Source organism: Aethalodelphis obliquidens, unplaced genomic scaffold (assembly GCF_003676395.1).
Source record: "Aethalodelphis obliquidens isolate GAN/ISIS:26980383/991018 unplaced genomic scaffold, ASM367639v1 scaffold42, whole genome shotgun sequence".
Taxonomy (NCBI): domain Eukaryota; kingdom Metazoa; phylum Chordata; class Mammalia; order Artiodactyla; family Delphinidae; genus Aethalodelphis; species Aethalodelphis obliquidens.
The window spans coordinates 14,067,471-14,084,204 of NW_020837986.1; the positions used below are offsets into that span (position 1 = coordinate 14,067,471).

The following is a 16,734-nucleotide window of genomic DNA, read 5'->3' on the forward strand; positions in this document are numbered from 1 at the left end:
TGTGCAGGTACATTTTTTTGAAGAAAAGATCAGAGCTTTCATTACAGGCTCAGAGAAATCTGTAAACCCCAGGAAAATTAAGAATTGCTGAATTAGACAAAAGGAAAGGTACATTTTTCACACTGCAAAATATCAATTTTAAAAGGTTAACTTGATGGGAATTCCTTGGCGGTCCAGTGGTTAGGACTCCGTGCTTCCACTGCAGGGGGCACGGGTTCGATCCCTGGTCAGGGAACTAAGATCACTCAAGGCAAGCAGCAAAAAAAAAAAAAAAAAAAAAAAAAAAGGTTAACTCAATAATTTACATAAATACTAAACAATTAAATTTCTCGAGTTACGCATATCCCATTTTTTCCTGAAGGAAGAGAGGAAGACAATGTATCCTAGGCTTCAATTTATATTCCAGCATGAGACCCATGCTTGATGAATGATTAACAAAATGTCAGCTTCAGAAAAGATACAGTGGCATTCAGAGTCAGGTGAGGACACCAGTTTTACACAAGGGAACTTCAGTTTTGCCTTCCATTACTGCTTAAAAAAATAAGAAATTGAATTTCTTTACAAGTGTCCAAACTTTAATCGTTTAGTCTTACACTTTAAAGTATATCCCGAGGGCTTCTCTGGTGGCACAGTGGTTAAGAGTCCGCCTGCCAATGCAGGGGACACGGGTTCGAGCCCTGGTCCGGGAAGATCCCACATGCCGCGGAGCAACCAAGCCCGTGAGCCACAACTACTGAGCCTGCGCTCTAGAGCCTGCGAGCCACAACAACTGAAGCCCACGTGCTGCAACTGCTGAAGCCCGTGTGCCTAGAGCCCGTGCTCCACAAGAGAAGCCACCACGGTGAGAAGCCTGTGCACCGCAACAAAGAGTAGCCCCCGCTCGCCGCAACTAGGCAAAGCCCGCACACAGCAGTGAAGACCCAACACAGTCAAAAATAAATAAACTTATTAAAATAAATAAATAAATAAATAAATAAAGTATATCCCCTGAAATATACATGGAAAGAGAACTGCTTGAGGGTCAGAGACTTTAAAATGGTTTTTTCTAAACTTAAAGCCAAGACTACTTTAAGATTGGAATCCCCTAGAGTCTTAAAACTGTTAAGATACTCAATTACTGAACTTTCTGAATTAGGGCTTACAGCTTTTAAAAAGTCAAAACACAAAGAGAAAATATTTATATGGCAGACTTGGATCAAGGATCAAGACCTTTGGACCTAAGATCATTGGCTTGGAGGCCCTGTACCCTGCACAAATGGCCAGAAGGCTGAGGGGACCAGAATCTCAGCACTTCTGTAACTCTCCCTGATATAGTCCATTGGCTGGAAAATTCTGATTTAATTAACCTAAAGAGATCGTAAGCTCAATAGTCAAAATCCATGCAAGTAGGCTGAGAAAACTACTATTATTTCATAGCTCCCTTTTACTTCAAGAGATAAGCAATCACCTTTTGCAGTTTTCAAGTATAGTTCACTAATATACTACCATTCCTTCTGGGAGATCATCTATTTGGAGGTCATTGGCACAAGAAAACAAAAAACAACCTAAACCTCCTAACCCTATAGCTTGAAATAAATCAAAAGAAAATAGATTAGTGGGGAAAATGAATGTAAGATTAAATGAAGCTATCTTTTTTTCCTCTACTTTATCAAACTAACGCCATATAAATAATGTTTTTTTTTAATTGGGGAAAAATACACAGGCCAAAAAGGTTAACAATTAGCTCCTTGACAGTTCCCCATACCCAATCCAACCCTCAAATCCCAAGACTCCAAGTGCACATTGAATAAGCAAGAAAACTACCTGTTCAAAGCCAACAGTATAAGTTTTTTCGGGCCCTGTTAAGGGTCTGAATTCAGAATATAAATATTCACAATAACACCCGATAACTTCATGAAGTTATCAAGTTACTGCTTGCATAACCCTGCAGGATTTTCAAGATGTTATAATCTTAATATATCACTGGGCCTTATTTTTATTCCCATCTGCAAAACTTACAGGCTTCTTGCTTTAAAGACAATACACTCAAGCATTTCCATAAAACAAACCAGCAAGTACGGAATCACAAAAAAACATTAGCATTTGGGCCTTCTGTGTGAATTTCATTTCTCCACCTTTAAGCCAGAAAAGGAATCAAAGTGTCAGTGTTACATAAATAACATAGCAACAGTGGGAGGTCTTCCAGTGAAGGGAAGAATTATAAGAAAACCTAAGCATGGTAAAGAATATGAAAAAAATTATATATAAATAAATATTATATTATATATATATATCTGAATCACTTTACTGTACACCTGAAGCACTGTAAATCAACTACACTTCAATAAACACAAAAAACAAAAAAACCCAAGCAGTTTGATTTGAATTAACAGTTATATCTCAAACACTTGACATTAGTTTGAAGTACAGTAGTCTCCAATAATACAAAATATAATAAACGATGGGCAAAGAAGCTATCATCTGTGTATCTTTTTACCAGGCAACACGAGCGAAATAAAGTCACAATCTGAAACTTTATTCCACTGGCCACAACCCTCTGGAAAAAAAAAGATTCATTTGCGACCTAGAGTAATCTAAAGTAGAATCCATCTATGTATGTAATAACTATCATTTGAATGCCTCTTATAAACCAGATATGGTATGAGATGTAGATTCTCTTTTTAGAAATAAACATAGATTCAGAGGTTAAATAACCTGCCAAAAGTCACAAGGATACTAAGTGGCAGAGGCCAGATTTGAACTCAAGTCAAATGTTAGGTTTCAAAGACTAAATAGGTTATTTCCACTAATTCAACACTATTTCCCCAATTCCGCACACTGATTCAACAACAGCTTACCTTTGTAACATGACAAGGAAATGGATTGCTTTAAATCTGGAGGCAAGGTGAGGCGTGAGGGATATGAGTTTCAACAATCTGGAGTCTTCATTATTCTCCTATCTGAATGGGCTGGCCACCAGGTCACAGTGGTATACAAAATCACGTTTGAAAAGATGAAAGAACAACTCCCAAGGCAGATGGCTATTTGTATTCATTCTATAGAGTCATAAATACAGAGTACTGTAAAGTACTGATAAAGACAGGTTCCTGCTCTGCCTAAGCAGTATATGTATGATTTAAGAATACAGAGCAAAGAAAGCAAGTTAGTGGATTACCTGAGAGAGCAAGACACAGAGAACATGTTAATGCACGAAAAAGTTCTCCTCCAAACACACAATACAAAAGTTAATTCCCAAACTGTGATCAAAGAACCACTGGGAATAAGGCCTCTGATCCCAGGTTCACAAGTCTATAGGTGAGCAAAGCTTGAACTTCCCCCAAGTCTGCGATGGGAAGATTCACTTCTCTCTCTAGAAGCAAGAGAACCCTAGATTCACCAAGACTAGATAACCACTTTGGCAATGCACACTGAAGGTGAGTAACTGAGGCAATCTACACTGGGCATGAGTTGCATACTGACCCACCCCTAAGCTGCAGCAATTCAGTACCTCACCCACCCAGCAGGCCACACCAGAAACAGAAGTACAGGTCAAAAGGCCTCACTGAAAAATAAGAACTCCCGGCAGCAAAAAATGAAAATAGAGTAATGCGTAGCAGCACTGGCAATGAACACACTGTCTCCACTGACAGGGAAAGGAAAGGCACCTGGCATTTTATAAATTATCTCCTTTAATCCTCAGAGTTACCCTGAGATAACATTAGCTGGCACTTTAGCTATTAATCCTCACAAGAATATTCTGAGGTAAGTACCGACCCCCATTTTACAGATGAAGAAACAGAAGGCTAATAAATAAGTTGTGCCGGGCTTCCCTGGTGGCGCAGTGGCTGAGAGTCCGCCTGCCGATGCAGGGGACACAGGTTCATGCCCCGGTCCGGGAAGATCCTGCATGCCGCGGCTGGGCCCGTGAGCCATGGCTGCTGAGCCTGCGCGTCCGGAGCCTGTGCTCCACAACAGGAGAGGCCACAACAGGGAGAGGCCAGCGTACCGCAAAAAAAAAAAAAAAAAAAAAAAGTTGTGCCCAAGGTAGTTGTTATCCTAACTGCAGAGATGACAAAATCCAGGCTTAAGAGTAAGTTAAATAACCTTGGTTACTTAACCCAAACTTGGTCTATCTCACTCCAAAGCTGGAGCTCTTTCCAACTATCCTGCTGCCTCCTTCCCCCAGTCCTCCCAGTAATCTGTTAAAGAATTCCATTCAGAATGAGGAATTCTCAATCCACTGCCCACCAAATTTCTGCAGCTGTTTCAGAAACTATACCTAAGATACAAAGCCAAAGGCGTTTTCATAAGAAAACACTCCAGAAAGCTACTAAGTTATGGAATGATGCGTTATTACAAAATGTCACTGGACAAATTTACAATGTCTGGGATAATTTAGCCTCAGCACAGCACCTACCTGAAATGTAGCAAGAACTCAGGGCTTGTTGAAAGAGTAACATTGTTTAAAACTGGTTATAAATTCAATAAAGCCAAATGGCTAGTTTGTACTTTCTGATATGACATGATTAAATTTTTAGGAAAATAATTTACACATTCATTTTTAACAAGGTTGCTTTCTTAAAAATTATATAATATTAATGAGCTAGCTAAATTGAGAAATGCCCATTAGTGCATTAGTCATAACTTCAGAAAAATTTCAAGTGTTCACTTTCCCAAGCAGATTAAAATGTTTCAGCTAATAAAAACCTGTCAGAAAATCCACAAGACCAGAAAGTATGAAAAGAAAAAAGTGGCCAATATAAAGGCATTTAAGATGTGACACATAAAATTATAAAACATTATTCTAAGTGTACCCTGGTATTTAACCCTAAAACCCTCACTTCAGATGACACATATTTTCTATGCAAGAAAACACTATCATCATTAATGTAAAAAAAGCTTGCCCACGACAGTAACCATTACTAAGAACACTTCTTATGTCTAAGGCTGAAAGACACAGAATTTGTAGAAACCAGTGAAATCTCACTCCTAGTATAATACTGTTAATTCTTTCACCTTAAACTTCTAAAAAGACTCAGTCTTTGGGCTTCCCTGGTGGCGCAGTGGTTGAGAGTCCGCCTGCCGATGCAGGGGACACGGGTTTGTGCCCTGGTCCGGGAAGATCCCATATGCCGTGGAGTGGCTGGGCCCGTGAGCCATGGCCGCTGAGCCTGTGCGTCAGGAGCCTGTGCTCCGCAACGGGAGAAGCCACAACAGTGAGAGGCCCGAGTACCGCAAAAAAAAAAAAAAAAAAGACTCAGTCTTTGATTTCTATAATGTAAAGGAAAAAAAGTTTGGTCAACAAATTGGTCAGCTGCAATCTACCCTGGATCATACCAAATATTTAAGAAAAACTACCAGTTGTCTATAACCCAATGTAAATATTTGTTACAATGACAAATGACAGCAGTTCCTTTTCTTAATAATCCTAGAGGAATTTCTTCCTTTGAAAAGCTAGCTGGCCTAGATTTCTCTCTAATAAGAAACAACTAAATGATATAGTACTCTTTCGAAATTATCCATCTTAGGAGTTCAAAGAAATTTAGGTGTATGAACACACTAACACCCTTGTGAAACAAACCTGGCCCAAGTCACCCAATGAATTGTGATAGACCAAGGATCAAATCCGGTTTCTCATTTTAAACCAAGTATCACAAGCACTACCTTAAAACACTAAGTCCTTACCTAATCCAATGCCAAATCATATCATTCTCAGTTTCTGAACTTGTATAAATTGTACTGTAATATTTATGTAAAAGCTGTCATACAGTTGTCAAAACAATTATCATAAATGTTATAACAGTGAACATCTTTTGGGCATTTAACTGTGTTAGGTACTATGCTAAATGTGTTACGTGCATTATCTCAACTAATCTTCACAATGACCCTCATGAGGAAACTGAGGCACAGAGAGATAAGCTACAGTAAAATCTAAAAAAAGGACAAGGCAGGGGTACACAGGGAATATAGTTTAAAAGCCATGAATCCCCATTGCCTGGACCAGGATTCTAGGCCAGCTGTAGGGCTGAGATACTTGGTTTAGTCACTTAACCTTCATGTGGCCCAATTTCTTTTACTCTAAACCTAAAAGTCAAACAGATAATCACAAAACTCCTTCGTACCCTGAAATGCTCTAATTCTGTAATCATGCTTCTATTCAGGTAACTAACTCAAAGAGAAACTGCCTTATTTCCTCCATCCTCTGAAGTTCCCTTCACTCAAGTTGAGAGTCCACATTTTATGAATCTAATCAATAACATACAGATAAACAACAAAAAAGCCTTTCTTAAAAACTAGAACTCTATTCTGCAATTATGATCCCCAAAGTTTATTCTTTTTTTTTAAACTGTATTGGCTTTTTTAGAAATTGAAGTATAGTTGATTTACAATATTGTAATAGTTTCAGGTGTACAGCAAAGTGATTTAGTTATACACCCAAATCTTATTAACCTCAAATGACAATGACAGGGAGAAAAGACCTTACAACAACTTTGGGTTGGGGTGGGAGGTATGAAAGACCAGACAGACTACTGTATATAGTAGTGGTTATCCATTCATAAAAAATAATCACTCATTTCCATCTCTTCTAAAAAACAGGAATTAAGTCTATAAAGGGTTGTCAAATAAACTCAATGCCTTATTCAGCCGATAAAAATGAATGAAGGAATTATCCAAGACGTTTATTATAGGCATGGAAGAATTATCAATTTATAGAAATTCTACCAGAATGGCCTAGAGCTCTAGAATCTACGCTTTACTGAGCTGGTCATTTAGCCCCTTCAAACTGCATCTAATGACAGTAACAGGATGCTTAAACATCTAGGGAAGAGGCCTAGGTTCCACTCAACACCATTATTCTGTGAAGTCTTCCAGAACCAAATCACTACAGAATAATCTTTGCTGCCTTTTTTCTCTAGAAAATAATCCCCCAAAGATTCTTAAATAAAATCAGCAAAACCCCTCTAATTAGTTTTCTTTTTCTTAAAATTTTTAAATTTTCTAATTGGTTTTCTATTGTTGCTGTAACAAACTACCGCAAACATAAAACAACACAATTTATTACCTTACAGTTTCTATAGGCTAGAAGTGAGGTAGGCTTGGCTGGATCCTCTACTTATGGTCCTGCAAGGCCAAAAATCAAGGTGTCCATAGGGCTGTGTTCCTTTGTGGAAATTCCGGGGTGGAGAATCTGCTTTCAAGCTCATTCAGATTGTTGGCTGAATGTGGTTCCTTGCGGATGTACGGCTGAGATTCCCATTTCCTTGCTGGCTGTCAGCTGGGGCTGCCAGCACTCCTTCTTGTGCTTTCCACGTGGTCCCCTCCAGTAATGGCAGGGTGAGACCCTCTCCTGCTTCAAATCTAACTCCAGTTGGATAAAGTTCTCTGCTTTCATGTGCATAGACTGGACCTACCCAGAAAATCCAGGATAATATTCCTATCTTAGGATCCTTAAACCACAGTTACATCTGCAAAGTCCCTTTTGCCACAAAACAGTAACAAATTCAGATTCCAGAGGTTAGGGCACATATATCTTTGGGGGATCATTCTACCTAACACAGTCCACCCTATGGGCTCCAACGACTCATATCTCTCCCAAATGCAAATATATCCATTCTATCCTAAGGTCTCATTCCATTAAAGTCCAACTCAAAGTCCAAAAATCTCATCTAAAGCTCATCAATTCAAAACTCCCAAATCTCACCATCTAAATCAAATGTGGATGAAGCTCTGGTTGTAATACATTAAGTGCAACCCCTGGAGCACAATTCCTAGGGAAAAAAAAAAAAAGTTATCTGTTCCCAACATACGACGGTGAGACCAGCATAAGGCAACTTATAGACATTCTAGTTCAAACAGGAAAAATATAAAAGAAAGTAGGGAAAATATAAGAAAAAGCAGATCCATCGGTCCAAAGCAGTTTCAAAATGTGGGCAAACTCCATTCCATTTCAAAGCCAGGGTAAACTCTTCTGCAGCCTTCGACTCCACCTCTTCGGGCTCTTGGTTCCACCCTCTGAGTCATTCTTCTTTTTTAATGAAAAGGAGCACATTCACATCTAAGTAGTTTTTTTTACCAGCCTGCTTCCTACCAGTATAACTGGGGGTGGGGGTTGGGTGGGTGGGTTGAGAGCTCTCTTTAATTTACTACTTTGTGTTTTTCAATCCAAGCTGGCACTGTTTTTGCTAGTATAAAACGCTCAAGAACCTAGTGGGCTTCACATGAATTTCACATGAGCTCACTGAGACTCACACCCCACGAATAAACCAGGCTGTACCTTCAATACTTCGCTTGGAAATCTCAGCTAAATATCCAAGTTCATCACTTATAAGTATTCTTTTCCACCTGACCACAGGTCACAATTCTAAGCTTATTTGCCACTATGTAACAAAGATCCTCTTTCCTCCAGTTTCCAATGCACACCTCACTTCCACCTCAGCCCTCACTACTTCTACTAATGATCTGTTCTAGGTCTTTTCTATTATGCTCCTCAAAAATTTGCTGGCCTCTTCTACTGCCGTTTTCACATTTTTAGGTAACAGTACCCCACTCTTGGTACCAAAATCTACACTAGTGTTCTATCGCTGCCATAACAAAACCACAAACGTAGTGGCTTTAAAACAATAGAAATTTATTGTCTCACAGTTTCTGTAGTTCAGAAGTTGGGTGGGCTTGGCTAGGTCTTCTGCTTAGGGTCTCACAAGGCCAAAATCAAGGTGTTATCCTTGCGGGAAACTGGGGAAGAATCCACTTTCAAGCTCATTCAGGTTGTTGGCCAAATTCAGTTCCTCGTGGTTGTAGGACTGAGGTCTCCATTTCCTTGCTGGCTGTCAGCCGGGGCTGGTCTTTGCTACTAGAGGCTCCCCGCATTCCTTCTCATGCTTTCCATGTGGCCCCCTCTAGCAACAGCAAATGGAGTCCCTCTCATGATTCGATTCTGATTTCCCCTTCTGCCCCATCTCTCTCGACTCCCAGCTGGAGAAAGTTCTCTGCTTTTAAGGGCTCATGTGATTAGATTGGGCCTACCCACTAAATCCAGGATGATCTTCCTATTTTAAGATATTTAACTACATCTGCAAAGTCCCTTTTACCAAGTAACATATTTACAGATTCTGGGAATTAGAGTTTGGACATCTTGGGGGGGGGTGGTGGTGGTCATTCTGCCTACTACAAACCCAAATCCTATGTCAAGTTTTAAACTTAGTTACCAAAGAAAACTTCTCCTTTCTCCAAAAGAGTATGTGAAGTAAAGCTATATGTTCAGAGACAGAGACAATGGTAAAATCAAGGACTCTCACCCTGGAAGAGTGTGGCTAAGCAATAGAACCAAAAATACACTGTAAAAAAGAAGCTACTTGTTTCATCCCCAAACAGCTAGGCAATTAAACCATTAGGTAGAAAATAACCTATTGCTCCCCCTTAAATGTGTGCTCCTCTTCTCTACTGTATTCCATATAACAGGATATAACTAGGCATGTTTGGTTATTGCATTTAAACAAAAGTTACCCCAGGGTGACCTAATTTTGTAATCAGCTGATAAACCAATCTAAGCAAACTTCAAATATTTTCATTCTTTCTTCAAGTCATACACCCACCCCCAATAGCAAATGAAAGGCAAGTATTTCAAAGTCACAGAAGGATACAACTACCCAGGTAAAACTGCTGGTGAACTTTTAAAAACGACACGAGGCAGAACTAGTATTGGTCCTGGTCTTTCAGCTCAAGGTCCACCAAGCCAGTTAAGCCAACTGACTTAACAACAAAAGAAAAACACCTCAACAACTACAAATATAATTTTCTGAAGCCTTGCCTATTGTCAGATTATTGACCATAAACTTTACCTAGACTGAAGGAACCCCATATATACCAGCTAGTCCCTTTAATAAAAGTGACAGGTAAGGTCTATGGAGCACTTACTACCTACCGGGCACTGTGGTAAGCACTTGACACAAATTATCTTATTTGCTCCTCACCATAAACTTACCGTCTAGGAAATATTATCACCCCCATTTTACAGATAGGAAAACTGAGGTTTACAGAAGTTAGGTCACACAGCTAAATAACAGTGGCACTTATATTTGATAATCCAGATATTTACTGCCACTTCTTAGATGGAATGGGGTCTTCCAACTCCTAGAAAAATCTTCCCTTTCTAGCTTTCTTTTCATTTCCTCTCCTCACACCCACTTCTCAATAGAATTTAGCAGCTGAAAGGTAATCAGGTCTTCCTCAATTAATCTGCTACCTCCTTTCCAGAACTCTTTCCTTCCCACAATAGCAACAGCCAAGAAGCAACTTCTCCTGACCCTTCCTTCCCAAAAACAAACTACATAAGCTCCACCCATCACCTGCCAAGGTTAGAAATGTTCCAACGCTGCAAAAATATAAACCACCGAAAAACAAAAACAAAAGTCCTACTCTTCAAAGGTCACAAACTAACATGCACACTCTTAGCCAACCTTTCATTCTACATACCTCTCCTCTTCCATCCAGGCTCCCAACTAACCCTTAACTCCAACTCCACCCGTTCTGCCCCACTTCATGGTCCCTTCCCCTTTATCCTCAGCGACCTCGCCCCGGGTCCCCTTCACCTTGCACCCCAGGGTGCAGGTGGGAAGCCCAATTTCGCCTAGAGGGACCTTAGAAGGCCCCCACTACAGCTGCTCTGCTCCGCGGGAGGGTCCACCCCAGCCTACACTGCGGGCACCACTCCCCTAGGCACCCTCCCCCAGCATCCCCCCCCGGCGGCCCCACCCCTCCAGCTCGCTTCCCCCTCTGCCGACCTCCTCCTCCAACTTGCCCCCTAGTCCCCGCCCCAGCCCAGCCCTCTCCCCCGCAACAAGCTGGACTCTCGAGAGCCAGTTCCCACCCTCCTATCAGCCTCTGCCCCCAAGCCTCACTCCCCGCCCTGGGGGTTAGCCCAGGGCCTCCCCGATGGGCTGCAGGAGCCTCGGCTAGTGTGTGTGTGGTGGGGGGGCAGGGGAAGGCGAAGGGCCGCTCGGGAGTCTGCTGGAAGCGTTAGAGGCGGCCGCGCCCCGCTGCCCCATCCTGGGCCCACCCGCAGCCCCCAACGACCTCGCCTGATGGCTCCCACGGTACCTGTGGTGGAAGCTGCAGCGGCGGCGGCCGCTCTCCCCACTCTTCACACAGACAATATGGCGGCGGCGGAGCAGGAGACACACGGCTCGGCCGCCAGCCGCAGGGACCAGAGCGAGGCTGCAGCCGCCGCTGCCGGAAGCGGAAACCCCCCTCCGACCGGGAGGCGGGGCGGGACCGCTTCCGACTCCTCCCCCAGCGGAATCTCGCAGAGTGCGGTGCCATGCTGGGATGTGTCATTGTATCCCTTGGAGTTCAGTTCCGGACTGGGGCGCAAAATGGAACAAGTTCTCAACGTAAAGCATAATAAGGAGACTTGCAGTAATTAAGCGCATTTTATTTCAGTACCTGTACGAACTTACGAGAGAGAGAACACGAACCTCCCACTAAGTGTATAATTGGTTTGACCCAAGGTAAGATGGCGGTCCGTAGGTTTCCCGCACTTCACCCAGCTGGCGAGTTCTACCAGTCGGCAAGCCGGCCCGCCTTATTTGGAAAGAAGCATGCGCGACCTTCAGAGCTGGAGAGCGAAGCGTTTTGGGAGTTGAAGTCTGCTGCTCAGGCCCCTCGTCTAGGGTTGGGGTTCCAGCAGCACGTTTTTTTCTGCTCAGACTTCGAGTTCCGGAACAAGTGAACGAAAGTTGGACCCCGGGAGTGGTGTGGCGCAGCAGTCGAGGAAGTGACGGTACTAGCCCTCTAGAGACTGAGACCCAATTCATGCCTCTTACAGGAGCACTTTGCAGAGCTGCCCATCTAGAATAAACTGTTTTCCCCCTTCGATCTGCCTCCCTCCACCCCGCTTGCCTGGGCAACGGCTCCAGGGCAGCTATAGGGAAGTTTCTGTCTTGCAAAACTGATCATGACGTCCTCTTGGTTAAAATCTCCCAAGTCTTTCCTTTGTGCACCAAAGATAGCCCAAGCTCTTCTCTTGACATCCAAGTTCCTGCATAATTTGGACACTTCCTTCGCCCCCAAGCCGCCTCTTCTGCCCCTCTCATTTCAGTTTCATGATGCTCCCACCCACTAAAACTGCAGACTATTCTTGGAACTTGTCAGCCTCCCTCTCTTTGCACTGGCAGTTACATCTGTTACTGTCACCTCCTGGACTGGCTAACTTCTGTATGTCCATCGGGCTAATCCTTTCCTCTCGGGATCTTCCGTACCTTTAGTTCCCTCAGACCTAGGCACCATCCCTCAGCAACCTGACTGGTCCCTAGCCTGCCTGTTCCATCAGACTGTGAGCCCCCAGTGGACAGGGCTGAGTCTGATGATCACCCTGTTCCCTGCAGGCCCTGCTAAGAGCTTGTGTGTGTGTTACCGAGAGGAATTAAAGTGTTAGCCTCACCTCTGGTAGGGCAGAGGTGTGAGGTCTGGAACAAGTGTTAGAAGGTTGGGTTATTTTGGTACCTGCTTTTATCCCTGAGCTGCCTCAGAATAGCAGCTACCCAGGATGGGCCTCCCCACCCTCTCCAGCCCTCCTTTTCACAGTTCATCAGCTGACTGGCACCTCTGCTCCCAAAGAGACAATCTCCTCCCCTGTAGGATGAGGTGGTGGCAGCTGCAGACATATAGTGATGGACTCAGGGAGGTGGCCATGACCTTTTCTGAGCCTCATCTGTCAGACATGTCTGTGGCATTTGACCCCAATGGGCTGAGAGTACACAGAAATGGCTCTCTGGGTGCCCATAGGCTGGTTATTTCTCCATTATGGGTCTTGGTTTCCCCACTTGTGGACTGAGAAGGTTAGACAAGATGATTTCAAGGTTTCTGTGAGGCCGTCTTCCAGGAAATGAGGCCTTCACTTAGCTTTTGGATAATGTCTTTTCAGCTCTTATGGCTCCTTTTCCCCTATCCTTATTCACATTTATTCAATTCACAGCTGTTGATCACTTGCCATGAGCCAGACAGTGTGCTAGATGCTGGGGATGTGGCATGAGCAAGACAGATAACAGTTTCTCATGAAATTCACCTAAAGTGATAAACAAATAATGCACAGATAAAAAAATGAATAAGTACTGTGAAGGAAAAATATAAGTAGCTGTGAAAAAGCATGAAAGAGGGGAGAACTTTAGCTTGAGTGGTTCAGAAGTTCCCTCTGAGAAAAAACAGTAAGAACAAAGGTCCTGAGGCAGGAAAGAGCTTGATAAGTTTGAGGAAGGAGGCCATGGGGGGCTGAAGCACTGTGAGTGAAGGGAAGAAGGGTAGGAAATATGGTGGGAGAGGTGGCCAAGGCATTCAGGCCATGATTAGGAGTCTGGAATTTCATCTGAAAAGAGTGAATGATCTTTCCTATGATCTTGGCCCCTCCTACAGCCTCAGTTCTTCATTCTTCTACCCAATTCCATCCTCCATCCCTGACATCATTCAGAGGGCTCACCCAGGCACAGACATACAACCCTTTGCACTTTGTAGGACACAGTTGAGACCCAGCCCCTGCCTTTTCTCAGGCTAGCCTGGTATAGGTCTCTGGTTCCAAAAAGCTATCAGTCTCCAGTGTTCATTAGTTATGGAGCCTCCAAAGACCAGCTCAGTTATCTTTAATACTAACTTCCTGACCCCCATAGCACAACTCTCAGGCTAGACTTCCTTCAAACAACAATAACAACAGCCACAACCACAGTTAAGATGTTCACAGTACTTGTCCTGTGCCACACATTGAATGTTCATCATCTCATTTAATCCTCATGTCAGCCGGATGAGGTAGGAACTAAAAGTATCCCACTGTACAGACAAGGAAACTGAGGTTCAGTCAGATCACAGGACATGCCCAAGGTCACATACAAGAGATGGAGCTTGCATTCCAACCAGGGCCATAGGCACTACGTAAGAAGAGCCTCAGCATATCAGCTTTCTATTGTTGCTCAACAAATCACCCCAAAACAGAGTGGTTTAAAACGACAATAAATTTTTGGTTATGTTTGTGTGGATTGGCAACTTGGACATGTCTCAGCTGAGACAGCTCTTTTCTGCTGTACATGGTCTTGCCCAGGCTTGCTTCTGTATTTGCAGTCAGTTAGCAAGTCGGCAAGCTCACTGGTCCTATATGGCCTCATTCACAGGTCTGGCAGGTGGCTGGGCCTGCTGGCTTGAGTGCCTAGGTTCTTCTCCATGTGGCTTCTTCAACAAGCTAGCTCAGGCTTCCTCATGATGGCATCTGAAAGGAAAAGAACGAAAGCAGCAAGGCCTCTTGAGGCCTAGGCTCGGAAGAGCTGTAGCATCACTTTCACTGCATTTTATTGATCAAAGCCTGTCACATGGCCAGCTCAGATTCAAGGAGACTAGAAATAGACTCCATCTCTTGATGGAAAAAACATCAAAGTCATATTGCAAAGAGTCGTGTGGGGGTGGGGGGATCATTGTGGCCATCTTTGTAAACAACATAGTACACTAAGTGACCATGGGTACAGAACTGGTTAAGTAAGTTATGGTACAGCTAAACGTGGTGCTATTAACAGGGAGAGCACTTAGTATGTGTCAGACACTATACAAGATGCTTTACGTGTGTTAACTCATTTAATCCTCACAATAGCCCTATGTGACAGTTACATGTTTATCCCCATCTACAGATTAAGCACACCAAGTCTCAGAGAGGTTAAACCATGTGTGCAAAGTCACACAGCTAGTAAGTGGCAAAGCTGTTAAAAGTGATGAGGATCATTTCATTTCTGGACATGGAAAGCTGGCCTTGCCATACTATTATGTGAGAAAAAGCAAGAGACAAAACAAAAGTTTGGTGAGAACACATTTTAAAAACACACTTAAAAATGGGTATATGTAAATGTATTATATAGTTTTAGACAAAGTTCAGGAAGGATTTACCACAAACTTTTTTTTTTAATATTTATTTATTTGGCTGCATCAGATCTTCGTTGCGGCGTGTGGGATCTTTAGTTGCGACACGTGAACTCTTAGTTGTGGCATGTGGGAATCTAGTTCCTTGACCAGGGATCGAACCTGGGAGTATGGAGTCTTAGCCACTGGACCACCAGTGAAGGCCCCACAAACTCTTAATGGAGCTTATCTCAGGAGACAGGAAGAGAAGAGAACTTTAAACACTTCTGTCTGCCCTGTGTGAATTTTTTGTTTGATTTTTTCTTTTTGCAACACACATGAATTTTTATTTCAACACTGAACAAAGAAAAAAGCATTTTTAAAATGTTCTTCAACTTGTCTCTCACTTCTGTCTATTTGGTTTTTACATTTACTGTTTTTTTGTGTGTTTTTCATTTTGACACTACCCCAGCCCAGCCCCTTTTCAATTCTGGCCTGAAGTTTTCTGACTACTGTAGGGGCCCCCTCCTTTCTCCCCCTCCCGTGTGCTCTGCACACTGCTACTGGAGGAAAGTTTATTAACCACCATGTACCTTTCTTGCTCAAGAGTTTTCAGTGGCATTGCATCACCTTCAGAGAAAGTCCAAACCTCTTGGCCTTGTGTATATGGCATGTGTAAAGTTGACTCCAACTTGGTTGGATTCCAGCTCTGTCATTTACTAGCAGTATAATCTTGGAGAAGTTATTGTATTTGACCTCTCTGAGCCTTAGTTTCCTTACCTGTTAAGAAAAACAGAGAGGGAGAGAGAGAAAAAGAAAGAGAAAGAAAAAAGAAAGGGGAGAGGATATTGATACTGAATATAGTTCCCTGTGCTATACAGTAAATCCCTGTTGTTTATCTATTTTATATATGGTAGTGTGCATCTGTTAATCCCATACTCCTAATTTATCCCTCCCCACTTCTCCTTTGATAACCATAAGTTTATTTTCTATGTCTGTGGATCTGTTTCTGTTTTGTAAATAAGTTCATATGTTTTATTTTTTAGTTTCCACATATAAGTGATATCATATATTTATCTTTCTCTAACTTACTTCAGTTAGTATGATAATCTCTAGATCCATTCATGTTGCTTCAGATGGCAATATTTCATTCTTTTATGGCGGAGTAATATTCCATTGTGTGTGTGTGTGTGTGTGTACACACACACACACACACACACACACATACTATTTACAATAGCCAAGAAATGGAAGCAGCCTAAGTGTTAGGCTGCCTAAGTGTTAGGCTGCTTCCATTTCTTGGCTATTGTAAATAGTGCCACTGTGAACATTAGGGTGCAGCATGACCTATCTTGCAGCAAATTAGATTACTATTCAATGACTCAGTCTCTCCTGCAGTCAGGACTGATTGATACTCCCTACTCTGTTGATATTAGATACAGCCACGTGATTTGCTTTGGCCAGTGGAATGTGGATGAAAGTGACAGTGTGCAAGTTCAGCCGAGGCCTTAAGAGATCTCTCATGTTTTCAGTTGCCCCCTTGGAATTTCCACCTCTGCCTTAAGGATGGGGCTGTCATTAGTGCATTCCATCTTTTGAAACAGAGTTCCTATCGAAGTTGCCATAGCAAAGTCTGGGATAAAAATAGTTTTGTAGTTTAGTGTTTAGTTTGTATTATTATTATTATTATTTTGGCCAGCTGCACCACATGGCTTGCAGGATCTTAGTTCCCCAACCAGGGATCGAACCTGGGCCCCTGGCAGTGAGAGCGCAGAGTCCAAACCACTGGACTGCCAGGGAATTCCCTGTATTAAATTTTAAATTGTATTTTTTTTCATGAACTCTCTCTCTTTTGAATGTCAGGAAGCTAAAGAGGAATAGAGTGCTCTG

General features: G+C 42.6%; 1 protein-coding gene and 1 long non-coding RNA gene across 2 annotated transcripts in view; one reads left to right on the plus strand and one right to left on the minus strand.

The window, feature by feature from the left end:
* CSNK2A1 (casein kinase 2 alpha 1) overlaps positions 1-11,179 on the minus strand; it is a 56,195-nt gene extending 45,016 nt beyond the window's left edge. Inside the window, 2 exon segments of the mRNA XM_027078666.1 lie at positions 8,621-8,876; positions 11,077-11,179. The gene's annotated coding sequence lies outside the window, so the exon portion shown is untranslated.
* Positions 11,180-11,284: 105 nt separating this feature from the next.
* Positions 11,285-16,734, plus strand: part of LOC113605372 (uncharacterized) — a 37,557-nt gene continuing 32,107 nt past the window's right edge. The window contains exon 1 of the long non-coding RNA XR_003427182.1: positions 11,285-11,758. This is a non-coding gene — a long non-coding RNA (uncharacterized LOC113605372). The remainder of the gene's footprint in view (positions 11,759-16,734) is intronic.